The 19606-nt window shown below is 41.1% G+C and overlaps 1 pseudogene; it reads left to right on the top strand.

Annotated features, from left to right (window-relative positions):
- Positions 1 to 6486: 6486 nt before the first annotated feature.
- On the top strand, positions 6487 to 11619 carry LOC125388720 (proliferation-associated protein 2G4 pseudogene; annotated as a pseudogene).
- The last annotated feature ends 7987 nt before the right edge of the window (positions 11620 to 19606 follow it).

The raw sequence follows: 19606 nt of genomic DNA, 5'->3' as shown, positions 1-19606 counted from the left end.
TGCACTAGTTCTGTAATCTCAGAAGTGCCACAGACATTCCGTTATCTGCTGACATTCCGTTATCCAGGAAGAGATTCATGTGTGATCCAAGGAAGGAGCCATAACCCTGCTGTGCCTTGGCAGTAGAAAAGGTACATTATTGGTAAAGAACATCAATTATGCCATAAGAGAAAGAGAATGGCATGTGTACCATCCTAGAGACCAGTGATCAGAGTATCCTAGGCTCTAGATAGTCAGAATCACCACAGCCAAGGGTTCTAAGGGGACATCTTGTGAAAGACACAGCAGAAAGCTAAGTCACAAGAGGAGCACCCATAGTCCCTGTAAAGTGCAGCCATTAACTTGGAATTTTGCCCAAAAGGCAGAAGAAGTCATGAAAACATTTTGAATTAGGAAGTGATATGGTGACATTTATTGTTTGAGAATATCACCCTGTGAGGGATCCAGAGGAAAACAAGAGTGAAAATATTTGTTCACTTGCTTAGTAGGTGTGATTTATTTACTATGTGAAAGGGTTGATGAAGAGATGGGAGTAGACAAGTTCTCTGACTTTGGAGCTTAAAATACAGTGGATTCAGAGAGAGAGCAACAAGGAGGCTGTTGTGGTACCCAGTTTAGTGGAAACATGAGGATACCACACCAAAGATGGGGACACAAAGAAGGGGAGCTATTGAACTCTCTCTCTCTCTCTCTCTCTCTCTCTCTCTCTCTCTCTCCTCTCTCTCTCTCTCTCTCTCTCTCTCTCTCTCTCTCTGTATGTGTGTGTGTGATGGAGGGTGGAGAGTATCCATGGAGATATTATCTTTCTAATGTGGACTGCAAGTGCATGGTGACAACATTGCTAATGTAGGAGTCAGATGAAGGATCAGATGAGGGCAGTCAAGAAGCTAAGACAATTCTCTATTGCTCAGTATGGGAACACCACTAGCCTTTGTTTTGTATTCATTTTAATCAGGTCAATTTGGTCATTATTTTACGTATCTGTTTGGAGAACTACTTTTAAAGCAAATATATAGTTATAATGATGAGGTATTTGAAATATCCTCTAACCAGTACCCCAGGGCTGATATGGCTTAGTAACTCCAATTCTCATCTCTTCTCTTAGGCTTCAGACTGTTAAGGATGAAGTTCCATTTTCCCCCTAGGAGTGAGGAGAAATTTGTAGGTTTTTTTTTCCTCTTTGGGGGCTTACCACTCCACCCCGCTTCCAAATAAATACATGGAGAATTACTCTTACTTACGAATGCCTGGTCTTAGCTTGACTTGTTTCTAGCTAGTTTCTTTGCCTCATGTATCTTTCTTTCTTTCTTACTCTGTGACTGGCTATACAGTTGTGTGATTGGTTCCTTTCATCCTTCTCTCCTTCTTCTTTTCTGGTTTCAGAAGCTAAAGTGGACTTAACTGCAATTCAGAATCTTTACATTCATTTTAAAAAAGTTTGTAGTGGTGGGTTCAGGTGAAGAAAAGTGGATAAAAACCTGGCTGGTGTCAAATCTTGGCCACTGTTGAGGAAACATTAATACTTAAGAATCATGGACTAGTTTCATGCTGACCTGGAAGCTGCTGTGGAATATGAGGGCCTCTTTCTTTGTTTCTCCCTTACTTTCTGCATGAATGATTATCTAAGCATTTCACTGTTTTTCTTTTTCCAATATGGCTTTCAGTTACAACATATTTCAAGGTGTTTTGTCTTTCGTCAAAGGGTGGCATGTGTTCAGATTAGCTTCATCTATTTCATACGAATCAAGGATATCCTAATGGTCTTTGGGTTACAATCAAATAAGATTCTCCTTTGTAAGTTTTCATTGAATGTCTTGTTTTTGATTGTTAGTGGGGTGTGTATACACACACACACACACATTCATATATATATATCTTGTATATCTATATATCTTTGTATACATAGAGATACACAAGATAATATGGAATGACTTAAAGAAAGAAAATCTTGTCATAGAAGTGTACATAATTGCACAATTTATTTTTTTATCATATATGGCTTACAATTCTGCTTGTATACTGAAACAGAGAAAGGGGACTAGGAAATTGGACTTTAGTAATTCTAGTTAGGAAGTGAACTGTCTTGCCCAAGGACATTTAAATATACCTGGAGATGTTTTGGGATGTCATGATAAAGAGATGGATGCTATTGGCATTCAGGGTTAGACACCAAGGACATTATGAAACATTCCATAATGTGTGAAAATATCATTGTCTCCCCAAATAGCTAACCTGCCTGAATTGTCCACAGTGCCCTTGCTGAGAACACTGGCTACATGCCAAAATTAGGAACGATGCTGATCTCTGGAAAAGGTTCCAAAATAGTAGGATTTGTAAGTATTCAGTTCTGCTTATAGTGCTTGAGTTTTAGTTAAGAGCTTTTTGGTACAAATTATTGATGTTCATGAAGCAGTAGTAAAAGTTTAAAATTAATATGTATTTATTACAAAAATAGAAAATGTTAAAAGTCAATTAAAATCCTTTCTAAAGTAACTACCCTCAGATATTTGGCATGTTTCTTTGTAGTCATTTTTCTCATGTGTCTATTGACAATGTGTAAGTGCTGTGCCTACTCTCTGTTAGGTTGGACCTATTTTTCCATTCATATTATAGTAAAAACATCTTCACACATCAATAATTTTCTGGAAAGAGATTTTTAAGTGAATATAAGGTATTAAATTTATTTGGATAGTACAGAGATATGTTTCTAGAAAAAGGTCAGGGCTATTTCTAAAAAGGCAATGTTTGTATACTTAGAATGCATACAAGTGGAGACAAATTTTTGAAGGAAAGAGGTTATGGCTAGAATAACCTGTATTGTGTATTACAAAACACCAACCCTCCACTGTGGCAACAATGAATTCTTTCTGTTTTCAATACTGAGCAGAATTAACAGAAGGTAATAGATAGCATACACATTTGAAGAGAGAAATGTGATAGCCGGATGCCAGCTTAGGAAAAGAGGATACTTAGTAATGTTTCTTTAGAAAGAGGCCTACTAAAATACAAGTAATTGCCACTTGTGGTTTAATTATTCCATTTTCTCAAGAACCTAGTTCGGAGCTAAAATATGCATATTGGAGAGTGATTAACCTTCAGCAGTGAAGCAGAGGACACCAACTAGCTTGTTTAAACATCTCCCTCCTCAAAATGCCACGAAAGTGAATTAAATTCCAATTTCTATTCATGGATTAGATCAAATTGCTCATTATGGTCTGGCAGAGAGAGACTTTGTGACAAGTGTGAGGACGTCAGTTAAAAGTGACTGTCCTCAAGGAGGTCTGTGACAGAGAAAACCAGGGAAAGTAAGGGCGCGGAGGGCTTCCTCTCTGACAGGTGCTCCGATTTCCCTGTGGTTGGATTTTTCCATGTGTCCACCTGCCTTGTTCATTCCTCCCTGGCTGATCTGCAGTCACCACCAAGCTCTCATCTGCCCCACCTCTGCCCCATGGACTCGACATTATATGTCTTCAAGATATCCAGAGGATTCAGTGGGACAATCGACGTTTGTTTACTTCCAAAAATGTTATTCAGTCATAAAAATACATTTGTTCCTTTCTGACAAAGCAATGTGGTAATGGCTGTATAGAGATAAGGCAAAACCAAAGAGAATTAAGTTTGATTAAAGGTGGGACTCTGGAGTCAGAATCCCCTCTGATAAGCTGTGTGTAGCAGTGTGACCTCTCCTCTTGAAGCCCAGTGAAATAATACTAGTTTCCTTTTTCCAGGGTGAGGTTTTTGAGGGCTAATGTGGTTGCTGCAGCTTGTTGGTATTGCTGCTATGGAATTTTATCTTAGTGATAGACAAATTGTATTTTAGTGGTACAGCCTTTGAGTCCCAGGGCAAAATGCCAGCAACTTCAGTGTCTAGAGAAGGTCCGGTCTCTGCATCCAATGGGTGTCTCGGATATTGCGTACTTCAGAGAGGAAGGGCCCTGTCCTCATCTGGCAGAAGATACAAGGACACAAAGCCACAAAGTCTCTCCGTCAAACCTTCTCAGAAATGCATCAATCTATTCATGAAGGAGAAGCACTCAGGGTCGAGTCACTTCTTAAAGGCCATGCATCCAAGTATTATATCCTATTGGCAAGGCCTGGCTTTTATAATGAACTAGGCCCCAACAGAGAGGATGCTCATGAAGCAGTGAGCTGAGTACTGGGTGTGAGTTCAATCCACAAAACATCATGTCTCTCTATCTTCATTTTCATTAGTCCTCAATGTCTAATTGTACAAATCCAGGAAGGCTGTGATAGCCCAGGGACATCTTTCCAAAGAAAAAGATGCAACATATATGAGAACTTTTCATGGAGAACATTATTCCACCACGGCCTCTTAGTTGCTCTTCAATCCGCTCTGACCCAAGAACCTCTTGGAACCATCTTTCGGAGTACACTTGCTTTAATCTGCCGATGATAAATCTAGGCTTACTTTATAATTTCCTCTGTGTTGAGAAAAGGTAAATGGTTTTTTGACACAGTGCTTATAGGGAAATTGGCATTTATACATGGATTCATCTTTCATTCAATTGCTTAACGAATATTTACAGTCTGCCTGTTCTCTAAGACAGTAGGAGATAGGTAGGTGCGTGAGGTCCAGGTCCATGGAGAGAGAGCTCGTGCTTTAATAGAATAGGGAACTACTTTAACAGTTGGCTTCAGAGTGAGGAAAGCTTGTGCAGGCCAAGTGAAAACAGCAAATGACCTTTTCCTCTAAATAGCTTCCCTTGCCTCATTTCTAAGACACATCTGCAGCTCTCCTCGCAGCTGCTGGTTCAAAGCCAAAACTGTGGCTCAGACTCAAAATATTGAACATCTAGCAGCAATTCCTTTAGGAACTTGTCAATCAAGCATGAACTTCCATTTCCTAGTCTCTCAAAATGTTGCTGGGCCCTTTCTCCAATTTTCTGTTGAAATAAAAATAGGTCAGTATAAAGGAAAATTGAATGATGTCTGAATGGGTGCCAGGACTGAAGTCAATGGTTTCTGGACACAAATCTCTATGAGGTCACTGTGATGAATTTCCTATGAGGTCACCATGATGAATTTCCTAATTCTATTATGGCTTTCATTATGGATTTGGTTGCATGTTCTGTCTGGATTGAAAGTGGAGAACTGTTCTAGCTGGCCTGGGGAATGATATAATGATTTTATAAAGTGATTCAATTCCAGCTTATTCAGGAGGGTCAATTCCAGCCTATCCAGGAGAGTTTCTGATGGAGACAATGATCTGTCTGTCCGGCAGAAATTATTGACACCACCATAACGTCATCTATTGAAGAACTATAAACAGGCTTTATCCTGCTGAGATCCTTAAGCGACAGTGGGTACCCCAATAGTATGGGCTACAGTCTAAATCAGATATGCAACATATCTTAGATAATATTGTGACGCGAAGGACCAATATTCAAGCTCTAGACTTTGTCTTAGAGAAAGTAGGACATCTACGGAGCTGTAAAAGTACTTGTCAGATTTGGGAATCTGTTCTTGCTTTGACTGCCTCCTGTAAATTGTCCATATGGTAAACCATACAAATTAACATCTGGAAACTTCCAGAATAGTCCAATCAGCCTGGCCTTCTTAATGATTGACTTGTCTGATGGGATAATGACTTCCTTTGAACTTGTCCTTAGATCCCTCCTTAAGGCCATCAACAGAACTTTTTATTCTTCATCTGCAGGCCCTGAAGTGCTCCATGTTTGGGACTCTTTTCTAACTCTGAAGGAAGTCTGAGTTGTTTTATGTTCTGTATAATTGACTCTGTCCTGATACCACTCTGGTCTGATCTTCAAACCTAACAACAGTGTTACCAACATGTTTTTGAGGCTCAAACACTTACAGTAGACACCGATTCCAGAAATTGGGTCTCCACATTAAATTTCTATCCAAGAAGTTCTTAGAGGATTGAAATTGGCCCCTGAATTGGACTATCTTTCTATAGACAGGAACTCGAGGGCAAATGCAAATCTCCTAGTAGCTACTGGGATTCTGGTGCCAGTCCTTCAAAATAGGTTTCTTCTGTCTTGTGGACATCTATCTGTGATGCCTCACTAGTATTAGTAATATATTTATCTCATGTACACTAACATTTGGGGCAGAATTCTCTATCTTATCTTCCTTAACTAGTATACCTATCTGTTTTCTAATTCCCTCATGATATTGTCTGAAATTTATTTATTCTAAAAGTGTTCATGTTAGCACAGTCATGAACACCTTGGAATCACTGTTCAAAATGTAAAACATCACCTATAATTATATATTATGTAATATTATAGAGTATTGCATTCTAAACATATTGTATATGTATTTATGCATATCGCAGGGGTACATTCTTAACTTCATTCTTGGTATGAATAGTTGCACCTAAGAATACACACACCACACACTCACACACATACACACACTTGCAGTACTTTGTATCTAGTGGGAGATGATTACAACACAATAGACAAGTCCCACATCATAGAAATGTGGGTGAAAAGGCAAGTGATGGTTGCTATGGAAGCACTCGGGAAAAGAATTTCGGATGTGGATGCAAACTTCCTGGAAGAAGTGATGGTCAAGGAAATGGGCAAGAGGCGAAAAAGGGATAAGGAGAGGGAAGAACAGGACAGTCTGCTTACTTCTAGCCTCGTGGAACAGCAGGAGATAAAGCAAAGAGGCATGCCATGCTTGGTCACTTGAAAGAATATGCTGGAGAAGCTGAGTGGAGACAGGAGACACTGCTTGGTCACAGGCCATGCATGTAGGAGGTCTTTACTTTGGGCAGCCAAGATGACAAGTTGTTCTCCTACCTAATATGTGTGTGTGCCATGCACCTGTGATACACAATAAATACATTACTGTCAAAATGATTTTTAAAGGGCAAATAGTAAAAATAATCTTTAACTTTGAAACTGTTTTAGAGAAGTTGTGCTCTGTGGGCTTAGAACCCTAGAAATCAACTTCTGTCTTGGAATAGCATGTCGACAACCCCATTAAGGCTTCTGGTGATGAGTTACATCAGTTTTCTTTATGTATGTTGCGGGGACACAATCTCAGCTCTTTTTCTTTGAGACAGGGTCTCACTATATAGCTCTGGCTGTCCTGGAACTCTCTATGGAGATCAGGCTGACCTGGAACTCACAAAAATCAACTTGCCTCTGACTCCAGAGTGCTGGGATAGAAGGTGTGCACCACCAGAGCCGGCTTCTGTACACTTTTCTTGATCCTTGATATGAGCTGCACTGAGAACATGTCTCTTGCCTTTGGCGGCTTTGATAACTTTGAATGCTGGTAGTTTCTCTCCTCAATCCATAAAAGACACCTTATTGAGGGTGATGCAGTCAGATTGTCATGTAGATGCTGTTCCTGGAAAGACACCACCAGAGGCTGACTAGCATTCATCAGAGGCCATGTATCACTGTGACGTCACAATAATTATCTCTAACAGCTATGGGTGAGAGACTTTCACAAATCACCCATATACATCCTTGTAGTGCCTTTTAGGGTTCTTTGTTATATATTAAAGAGAGCACAGTGGACACACATAACACCATTCCTAAGTATTTCTGAAAACTTATCAACTCCTAGGTGGCTTCAAACACTAAAGGGAAGATTAATTTTTCCCTTTTTGGAAAAATTGACCAAAATGTTAGAAACAACTCTTAATAATAATAATAATAATAATAATAATAATAATAATAATAATAATAATAATAAAGTTAACACAGCAAAAATGTCCCATGATCTGCTGTTATAGCAGTATTTCTTAACACACACATGGATATAGGTACAACTAAACAAACAACTAGATGCCTCCTAGGTGACAGCTCCAATACCTCATTTTTTAATTACAGAGAAATTTGGGCAATTTTAATTTCCTTCATTTTTTTTAAAAAAATGCTTCAAGAAACAGAAGATTGAAGAAGCATTACTGTTCAAAAAGTGCAAAATATTTTTAGCCATATATCACAGAAATTTGAAGGGGGAATGAATATGATTGCAGAAACACATATAAATAGTATGCATGTGTGTTGCAAATATGGAGTTGACAGAAAGACATTTCAGGAAAGAAAGAGCCTGGCAGAAAGACAATAAGGGAGATGCACAGAGACAAGCTCACAGCAAAGAAGAAGAAACCCAGAAAGCTTCAGTCAGACAATATCCCCGGGGGTTTCTGATCATCCTATCCACAAGGCTTAAGGGCATCACTACCGTTATAGGCTACATCATATAATCACTGTTCTAGTTTCTTTTTGTTACTATGGTTAAACAATCTTCCCAGTAGCAGCTCAGGGGAGGAAAGGTTTTATTTCATCTTTCATTTCCAGGTCACAGTCGGTCATTGAGAAAATCCAGGGCAGGGATTCAAGCCGGAACTTGAAGCAGAACTATTGAGGAAGGCTGCCTGCTAGCTGGCTTACAGGTTCATGTTGAGCTGTCCTTCTTTATGCAGCCCAAGAGTACCTATCTGCCTAGAGAATGGTGCCACCTACAATAGGCTATACCCTACTACATCAATGAGGAATCAAGACAATGCCCCACAAGCTTGCCCAAGGGCCAATCTGATCTTGAGTGTTCCTTAAGTGAGATTCCCTTCTCAGGTGACACTCGGTTGTACAAATTGACAGTTAAAACTGACTGCAATTGCTACCTTTCAATACTGCAAAGAAACTTCCTACCATTTAAAAGTTACCATTTTAGCAGGATGAAAATAATTTTTCTCTTTTAATTTACAAATTTCATATTTAGAATATTAAAAAAACTTTTCTACTGAAGGTCTAAAATGAGCTACCGGGTGGCGGGAACACAGCCCGCCGCTCCTTTCCCAACAAAACTGAGTCCAACTCCAGGGGCTTTGGGTTTCCTGCTGGTTCAGGCTCCAGGTTGCAGTAATTTCTACGGATGCTGGTTGATGTTGTGCTGTGTGCACACTGTGTATGTAGTCTCAGCAACAGTCTTCTCTTTGGATCTACGTGTAAGACCCACATATATAATCTTCCCCATTTATGCTTATGGTACTTAATAAGTCCTGCATATTGCTGTTTCCTCTATACATCCATCCATTCATCCAGGTACGTACGTACATATGTATGTATGTATGTATGCATCTATCTATCTATCTATCTATCTATCTATCTATCTATCTATCTATCTATCTATAATAAAAAGCTAGACAGGTTATGATATCTCCAGTATTTATGATAATATCTGCTCTGTGGTAGGGAATAAAAGCATTTTAATAATATTAAGTAAATTAGATGTACATTTTGCTCCCTCTATAGCATAAATAGAGTGAGAATCATATAAAAGTACTTGTTATTCCCCTTCCTTCTGCTCTTCATCTGGGCCTTGGGAGCTCAGTCCAGTGCTCCAGTGTGGGTCTCTGTCTCTATCTCCATCCAATCAGCCCCCCCCCCATTTCAGCCACATTCAGAGAGTCCAATTTGGTCGCATGCTCATTCATCGGATTTTGATTCTACTGCATGTACTAGCTTTTTGGGAGCCTAGTCTGTTTGGATGTTCACCTTCCTAGACCTGGAGGGAGGGGGCCCTTAGACTTTCCACAGGGCAGGGCACCCTGACTTCTCTTAGGACTGGCTAGTGAGGGGAAGGGGAGGTGGGGGGAGTGGGAGGGAAATGGGAGGATGGGAGGAGGTAGAAATTTTTAATAAATAAATAAATAACCCAACTATTTTTAAAGTAGAAAAAAATACTTGTTATTTACATTCCAAATTCTCTACATGATGTTTTCAACCAAAACTGTTTTATTATCTTATGCTGATTGGTTATAGAAATCACCTTGGATTGATTGGGGTATTTATCAAGCTCAAATATTTTGAAAGTTCTAATTTATTTATTCAGGAATGTGATTGTACTTTGTTCTCTCTCTAAAAAGTATACATATGAGAAATATATAGGTATATACCAACACATATATATGTATATGCACAATACATCACACAATATATAAATAAAAATATATATAAAAAATATATATATTTTCTTCTCTGGTAGCTTTTCTTCTCTGGGAGCTTTTCTAATATATGACTCAAGATTAAAGTTTAGCAATCAAAGAGACTCTGACTACAGCTTCTGGCTGGGAAGGGAGTCAGAGGCCGCAGCTCAGGGAAAGTGAAACTGCAGTAGTGGTTGTAGGAAGATGTTGGGTGTAGACGAGCAGTGGGAGCCCATTAGTACTGGTCATAATCAAGTATAAGGGAGCCCATTAGTACTGGTCATAATCAAGTATAAGGGAGCCCATTAGTACTGGTCATAATCAAGTATAAGGGAGCCCATTAGTACTGGTCATGACCAAGTATAAGGGAGCCCATTAGTACTGGTCATGACCAAGTATAAGGGAGCCCATTAGTACTGGTCATGACCAAGTATAAGGGAGCCCATTAGTACTGGTCATGACCAAGTATAAGGGAGCCCATTAGTACTGGTCATGACCAAGTATAAGGGAGCCCATTAGTACTGGTCATGACCAAGTATAAGATGGGGGTGACATCGCCAACTGGGATCTTCGATCTTTCGTGGATGCTTCCAGCTCAGGTGTGTCAGTACTGAGCCTGGGTGAGGAAGGTGATGCCATGACCATGAACGAGACAGGGAAAATCTCCAAGAAAGGGAAGGAAATGAAGAAAGATATTGCCTTTCCTACCAGAATTTCAGTAAATAACAGTGTATGTCACTTCTCCCCTTGGAAGAGTGACCAGGACTATATACTCAAGGAAGTGACTTGGTAAAAATTGTCCTTGGGGTTCATGTGGATGGCTTCATTGCTAAGGTGGCTCACACTTGTGTAATTGGTGTAGCTCTGGTGACCCAGGTAACAGGTGGAAAGCAGATGTCATTAAGGCTGCTCATCTTTGTGCCGAAGCTGCCTTACGATTGGTCAAACCTGGAAACCAGAACACAGAGACAGAAGCCTGGAACAAAGTTGCTCACGCATTTAATTGCATGCTAATAGAAGGTGTGTTGTCACACCAATTGAAGCAGCACATGATGGATGGAGAAAAAAAAAAAAAACCTTATCCAGAATCCTACAGACCAGCAGAAGGACTGTGAAAGGGTTGAATTTGAGGTACATGAAATTTATACTGTGGCTGTCCTCGTCAGTTCAGAAGGCAAGGCCAAAGATGCAGGACAGAGGACTACTGTTTACAAATGAGACCCCTCTAAACAATACGGCCTGAAAATGAGAACTTCTCGTGCCTTTTTCAGTGAGGTGGAGAGGCGTTTTGATGCCGTGCCATTTACTTTAAGCGCATCTGAAGATGAGAAGAAGGCTCAAATGGGTGCGGCAGAATGTGCCAAGCATGAATTACTCCAGTCACTTAGTGCTCTCTCTCTGAAAAGGAGGGAAAATTTGTTGCCCAGTTTAAATTTACAGTGCTACTCAAGCCCGAGGGCCCCATGTGGATAACCAGTGGTCTCATTGAGCCTGACCTCTACAACTCTGAGAAGGAAATCCAGGATACAGAGCTAAATAAAGGTTCTTCTCCAGAGTTCTGCGAGTTGAAAAGCCCAGAAAAAGAAGGCCTCCAAGACTGCAGAGAATGCCACCAGTGGAGAGACATTAGAAGAGAGTGAAGCAGGGGACTGAGGTGGGTCCCTTATCCCCAGCTTGTCATTCCTGCCCCACCCCCTTCCCACCACACCCCAGGCTCTGTGAGGTGCTGTAGTAATGGAGCTGCGGGCAGGCCTGCTTTTCATCCCGCCCGGCTCCCACACAGCTAGCTTAGCCCCAGAAATAACAACACACAAATTGTATTCATTTAAACACTGCCTGGCCCATTATCTCTAGAGAGTTAGTTACTGGCTAACTCTTACATCTTGATATTAACCCATTTGTAATAATCTGTGTTGTACCACAAGGTGGTGGCTTACCGGAAAAGATTCAGCATGTCCAACCTGGTGGCTGGCTCCATGGCGTCTGCCTCATTGCCCTCTTCCCAGCATTCTATTCTGTTTACTCCACCTACCTAATTTCCTGTCCTATCAAAGGGCCAAGGCAGTCTCTTTATTGACCAATGAAAATAACACAATAGACAGATAACCCTCCTCCGTCAAAGTGCAGTTGGTCTTTGCCACCCAAGACCACCAGAAGAGCAGGGTCGTCTGCACTCATCCCAGTTACCCCACACATTCACCCACCCAACCTAGTCTTTCCAATAAAAAAACAGCTCCTTCTAACTCTGGTCTTTGGAGGTCGGGCTTCCCAGCTATTGAAGACTACTTTCAGTAGAAAAAAATTAAATAATAAAATCAGGAGTCAAAATGAAAAAAAAAAAAGATTAAAGTTTGGTAATGGCCTTCTCTTCTCTTAGTTTTATTATTATTTTTTTATTTCAACTATCAGCATTCACGTGGGAGATTAGGAAATGAACTGGGAAGTGGCCCACACTCAGCCTTTGCAGTCTGCTGCTTCCCTCACCCCTATTCCATGCTCGAGGTGAGGTGAGGAAATGAGAGGAGCAGCGTACGGAGCCAGGACTGCCTTGGGTCGAGTAAAAGCCGAGCCCAGTAGACAATAATCTTACAGTCTTTATTTGCTTCAGTTGAATAAATTGCTCTTGTGTGTTTATGTTTCTTAAGTATATGTGGAATAGATTTGTTCATACCCTCTGGTTATTACTCTAACCCCGGAATCCCAATGGGACACATAACTCACTAGAATTCTCAGTACTGCAGACAACCTGTATCTGTTCTGTCTCTTAGTGATTTCCAGCCAGGGAAACACATTGCTTAATTGCTCTATGATGAGACCCTGGCATCTATCCTCTGGCCTAGTTTTCCCAAACTCAGCTGTATTGTATTTATGTACTTTTTTCAAATTTTTTTCACAACTTTTCAGGTAAATAACATCAGAGTTCTAGGCTTTTGACCTCTCTCTGGTTTTGGCTTTTTCTGTGTGTTCAGTCCCTGAGAGGCAGACATGGTGTGAGAGCCAACCCTCGCTCAGCTTGACTGAATTAGAATCACTCATGAGATTGGTGAAATACAATTCTGGATGTGTCTGCAAGGCTAGCTCCAGAGGATAAAGTGAGGTGAGGGGGACCCACTCTGAAAATAGATTCTCAGAACCCTGACACGATAAAAAAGGAAAATGAATGCCAAATAGTGCTGGCATTTCCTCATTCTCGCTGCCTCACCACCATGCTGTTACCTGCCCTGCTTTGCCATCCCCTCCTGAAGAGGATGGGTGAGCCCTCTGAACCATGGGCCAGAATAAGTCCTTCTTATTTAGGATTATTTCTGTTAAGTTAGGTTGTTTCTGTTAAGCATTGTGATCCCAATGATGCAAGATTTAGCTAACACAATGGGTCACCCTGTTACCCAAGGACCTTTGGGTCACCTTGTTACTCAAGGACCTTTAGTCCTTTCGAACTACATCCTACCTGCCTAAAGCTGTATTATCTCCCTTTTAAGACATGAACAATGTTCCAAAGCCACACAGCTTGTGAATGGAAGAGCAAAAGTGTGAAGCCACGTGGGCAGAGCTACAAAATGTGCTTTTTTTTTTTCTCCTTACTGTAATTTCTGAGCCAGCAGTGTGGCTAGGAGGCACCACACACACTTTTCTAGTTTAAAGACGAGCTTCATCAGGGTACTTGGTGTCGAGATAAGGAAGCAGTGACCCAGGATGGCTGCATTGTATTTCTGCCTCTCTGTGCCTCTGGCTCTCGTGAGATGGAGGTACTTGTTCAGGTCTGAGAGGTGCATCATAGAACCTCAATGAATTAAGCACTGTGCAGCTTCCTCACAACCCTTCCAACGGTCACAGGCTTACCTAAAACCTAGCCACGAAGCGTGCTGCCTAATTGACTACAAAACCGAGGAGGTCTGAAGGGTTGATGCTTTATATAAAAAGTGTACATCACTCAAACTTAAAAACGGAGGGGAGCATATCCAATTACCATATCTACACCACAGTCTTTGGCAGCCTCTCCCATTCTTCACTATTCTCTCACTCATCTGGATTAGTTGCTGGCATTCCAGCCACTTACATCTCCATGACAGGAATCAGGGAGGAAGAAGGCAGGAAGAGAACGTTTTCCCGGAAGTGATGGCAGTTTGTATTCCCCAGACACCAAGCTGCTGGAGACATGTATTTTTAGCTGTGTGTGCTGTGGCCCAGAACAAACCAGTTCTGTGGTAGGAAGAAGCGGGAGTAGACCCTGGATGACACTCTGAAGTTCTACCATGTTTGCTTCTGCTTTCTGAACACATATAAAATGTCTGTGTTGCAAGGCTCTAGGTACTATCCAAATTATAGGTCATGAGCACAAGAATGTGACTGTTAGATGACGTCACCTCCTCAGGTTCTTTTCTGGAAGAAGTTGTCTTGGTTTTGCTCTTCTAATTCAAACTGGAAATTGGCTAAGAAATGCTGGTCTGATGGTATGCAATAATCGTTTCCTAACTGGTTAATTGAAATTTTAATGGTTATGTTTGAAACATAATCAGCAGGTGTGATTTGGGGAGGAATTTGGATTTCCTGCCTTTCCCTGGAGAACTGGGAGGTCTGTTTCTCTGTGTCTTCCCTGACAGCTGAAGCTAAAACCTCGTCTCATGGTGCCTTATTCATTTTTTGTAAACTGGTCCTTATATGGACACATTTGTCTTAAACATGCACTGTAGGATCATGTTAAAGTCATAGTTCTCTGGAGGCAACACTTACTCTGGCCCACAGATGTATCTCCAAAAACGAATGACCTTTTCAGAGAGACAGTGTCTGGGCAGGTTACCATGGATCTAGCTCGTGGACATAGCTAGCCTAAGATAATAGAGTTGACATAGATGTGTATGAGAGACAATGTCTCTGGCTCACAAGTCCATAGAATTCCTCTTATCTATTTTATTAAGACTTATTTATTTGCATGGCTTACAGATTAGGTAAATCCAGTGGATTTACCAAATCTACTGGGACTGGAGTTACAGGCAGTTGTGAGCCATCACATGGATGCTGGAAATCACACCCAGGTCTCTTACATGAACATCAAGTGCTCTTAACCACTGAATCATCTCTCCAAGCTTAAGATCCAGTCTCAGTTGGAGCTCTATTGCTGTGATAAAAGACTGACCAAAACCATCCTGTAGGGGAAAAGTTTGTTTCACTATACAGATTGTAGTCCACCATCTAGGGAAGCCAGGGGAGGAACTCAAGACAGGAACAGATGAAGAGGCCTTGAAGGAGTAATACTTACTGACTTGCTCCTTGTGGCTTGATCAACCTGCTTTCTTGTAGAACCCAGAATCTCAAGTTCTCCTTCCCACTCCCTTTCTCCCTTCCTCCTCCCCTTCTGCCCTCCTTTCTCCCCCCATTCCATGCTCCCAATTGTCTCAGGAGATCCCGTCTATTTCCCTTTCCCAGGGGGATCTATATATGTTTCTCTTAGGGTTCTCATCATTACTTAGTTTCTCTGGGGTCATGGATTATAGGCTCCTTATCCTTTGCTTTGCAACTAGTATTCACTGATGAGTGAGTACATACCATGTCATCTTTCTGGGTCTGGGTTACCTCACTCAGGATGGTTTTTTTCTAGTTCCATCCATTTGCATGCAAATTTCAAGATGCCTTTTTTTTTCTCTGCTGAGTAGTACATTGTGTAAATGTACCACATTTTCTTTGTCCTTTCTTTGGATGAGGGATACCTAGGTTGTTTCCAGGTTCTGTTCATGTTGGGGACTGCAGACCACCAGACCCTGAATTTCTTATAAACAATGTGCTTGCCTCTGCTCTAGCAGCTTGTCACTGTTCTGAGCACGAGACCTGATGGCAGGGGAGTGGGTTCTGATGAGCCTGTAGCTGAAAGATCCCAAGAGCTGGGGTGTGGCCAAAGCCCTATATAAGCTGTCCCTGAGTGTGGGGATTCTTGGCACTCTTGTATCAAGGTTGACCCATGTCCCCGTGTCTCTGTCTGTCTGTGTGTGCGTGTGTTTTGAAGTCTCCAGCTTAGTTCCCAGCTCATATACTGTCCCGTAGTGCAGGCGCTACATGTTCATTACAAATAATGCTGCTATGAACATATTGAACAAATGTCCTTATAGTGTAATTGAGAATCCTTTGGGTATATGCCCAAGAGTGATATTGCTGGGTCTTGCTGTAGGTTGATTCTAATTTTCTGAGGAATCACCACACTGATTTCCGGAGTGGTTGTACAAGCTTGCATTCCCACCTGCTGTTGAGGAGTGTTCCCCTTACTCTGCATCCTCTCCAGCATAAGCTATCACTGGTGTTTTTAATTTTAGCCATTCTGACAGATGTAAGATGGTATCTCAGAGTCTTTTTGATTTGCATTTCCATGATGGCTAAGGATGTTGAACATTTCCTTAAGTAAGCGTCTTTCAGCCATCTGAGATTCTTCTGTTGAGAATTCTTTGTTTAGATCTGTACCCCATTTTTAAATAGGATTATTTGATATTTTGATGTCTAAATTTTTGAGAGAATGAAATGGTAAAGATGAGGGAAGGACAGAGACAGAGAACAAGGAAAGAGATATCTTGAGTTATTATGGAACTAGCAAGAAACCTGGCTCTAGAGAAATACCCAAGAATCCACAAGGATGACCCCAGCTAAGACTCTAAGCAATAGTGGAGAAGGTTTCTGAACTGGCCTTGCCCTGAAGTCAGATTGATGACTATCTTATATATCATCATAGAACCTTCATCCAGCAGCTGATGTAAGCAGATGTAGAGATCCACCGCAGAGCACTGGGCTGAGTTCCCAAAGTCCAGTGGAAGAGTGGGAGGAGTGAGACTATAAGCAAAGAGATAAAGTCTGTGATGTGGACACCCACTGAAACAACTTACCTGAGCTAATGGGCGCTCACCAACTCTGGTCAGACAGGAAAGGAACCCGCATAGGACCAAACTAGGCCCTCTGAATGTGACGGTTATATGACTGGGATAAATTGTGGGGCCACTAGCAGTGAAACTAGGGTTTATCCCTACTGTTTGTTCTGACTTTTTGGAACCCATTCTCATTGGAAGGATACTTTACTCAGCCTAGATATAGTGGGGGAGGGCCTTGATCCTACCTCAAAACAATGTGCTAGACTTTGTTGACTCCCCGTGGGAAACCTTACCCTATTTGAGGAGTGGATGAAGGGTGGAATGGGCGAAAGCTGGAGGGAGCAGGAGGAGGGGGGAGGGAATGGGAACTAGATTTAGAATATAAAATGAGAAAAGATATTTTTTAAAAAAATAAAAAAAGAACCCAGCACCACCAGCTCAGAGGTGGTATGACCTAAAGTGAACTGGCCTTCCCACATCAATCATCAGCCAAGAAAATATACCACAGGCTTGCCAAAGATCAGTCTAGTGGAATCATTTTCTCAATTGAGGCTCCCTCTTTCCAAGTGACTCTAGTTTGTGTCAAGTTGACATAACACCAGCCAAGACAATTGACCCCTTGTCAACTTGACACACAAACACATCACTGTTAAACCATAACTTTACCCTTCTTGTCCCCAAGATGTCATTATTATGAATATCACAATATAAAACATATTCCAAAAGTTAAAAGTCCCATTGTCTTTAAAAAATGAAATTCTAAAATTTCAATTTATTTTTAAAATCTCTCTAAAATAACCAAAGTCTCTTAACTGTGGGCTTCTGTAAATTCACAAAAGTAAGTTAAATATTTTTTTACTTCAGGAAAGAAGAATCATAGCAAAGTCAAAATCTAAACAAATCAAATCCAAGCTCCCAACAGTGTAAATAACCTAATATTCAATATCTGAGATTCACTCACAGTCTTCTGGGCTCCAAGAGGCTTGGACAATTGCATGTCTCTCGTTCTGCTCACACTGGCTCTATTCCATGGCAACTGCTATCATTGATGGTAATGCCATGGTATTGCCATCTCCAAAATGCTGGGGTCTCTGAAACTGGGCTGTGCCATCAGCAATAACTTCTCTTGGTCTTGCTTTGGGGACTCTGACCCTGTAACATAGAGGTAAGCCTTGATTTCTCTCCATGACCCCTTCAATCCTGGTATTTCAGCTTCAGTTAAATCTGCACATTTAGCAATGACCTCATGTAGCATCTCACAGTGCTAAGCCTCCGCTATTCTCCTCGACACATTCATGCCTACAAAACTAGCAACATCTGGGTGATTCTCACACATCACCAAGTTAGCTGCCAGTATGAGATCTTAGCTTTTTCTAGAGCACAGCTTTTATGTATTTATTAATCCTGAGAAAATATTTCCAACAATAGTTTACTATTACATTAATGATGCCGTGGTCTCTTTTTAACCACCACTAATTTCTCATCTCTAGCTAAATAGCCAGCAAAGTAAGATTTTACTTGAGAGGTTTTTAATTCAAAAATACTACATAAATGTCCCTGATAGTCTTTGCTTCCTTCTGAAACATCACATGTCAGGCCTCCATCATCTGCTCTGCTCTCAGGATTATCTTGTTAGTTAAGTTTCACTAAGTTCTAAACACTCACAGGCTTTTACAACCCAAAGTTCAAAGCTCTTCCACAGTCCTCCCCAAAACAGCATGATCAGGTCTTTTGTAACAACACTCCATAATCTAATACCCATTTATCTCTTATTTGGGGTTCACCATGACCATAAGCAACTTGGGGAGAAGAGGTTTTATTTTACCTTATAGCTTATAACCCCTTCACTGAAGCTGGGGAAGAAACACAGGGCAGGAATCTAGAGGTAGAGACTGGAGCAGAAATCATGGAGAAGTGCTACTTACTGACTTGCTCTTCATAATTGTTCATTCTCCTTTCTTATAGCATTCGGGAAGTGGCATCACCTACAGTGAGCTGGTCCCTCCCATATCCATCATCAATCAAGAAAATACACTGCAGGCTTGCCCACAAGGAAGTCTAGTAAGGGTTTTTCCCCAGACTAAGTACCCTCTCCAAAAAGACTCTAGCTTGTGTCAAAATGAAATAAAATTTGCCAGCACAGTTCCTTTTCTCTCTCATCATTCCTTGGGTGAGTTCATACTTTTAGTATTGGCTCACTTTTTTTATTTTTATCTAGAACCAGTGACTTGAATAATAATGTCTGAATACCATGTCTGAATACTTGTGCTGTCATATCCTCAGTGGTGTGGTTTAAACGTCCTTATGATTCCTGCTGAAATTCAGTTCCCACTGGGAGACACAAAGCAAGGAGGTTAAATGGAATCTTTAAGCAGTGATTGGGTCCTGAGGGTTCTTCCCTTGTGAATGGATCAGCACATTCATAACTTGATGAATTAGTGGGTTGTGTCAGGCTGTGATTAATCTGACTTGAATTTGTCTCTAGTATGTATCCTTTGGTCATCTGATGCTCTGTAGTGCCAGAGGAGTCTTCAGGGACTCCTCAACAGCAACAAAGCATTTCTGGATGTAACATTTAACCTTGAATCTCCCAGTCTCCTAATCATGAGATGAACAAATCTTTAATTTTTTTGATTACTCAAGCTGACAGTCAAGTTACAGAAACAACAGAAGAAATAAACCTTAATGATTACGTTTCTGAAAGCAAAGTCTCTTTCTCTGAAGGTCTTTGCCTGACTCAGATCCAAGGCTCCCAAGTTTCATATGCTTGAGACAGCCTTATGAAACTCCCCATACTCCACGATGCCTTTAAGGAATAGCAACA

Source organism: Myodes glareolus, chromosome 4 (genome assembly GCF_982192425.1).
Source record: "Myodes glareolus chromosome 4, mMyoGla1.1, whole genome shotgun sequence".
NCBI lineage: Eukaryota > Metazoa > Chordata > Mammalia > Rodentia > Cricetidae > Myodes > Myodes glareolus.
This window is presented reverse-complemented; position numbering and strand designations above follow the sequence as displayed.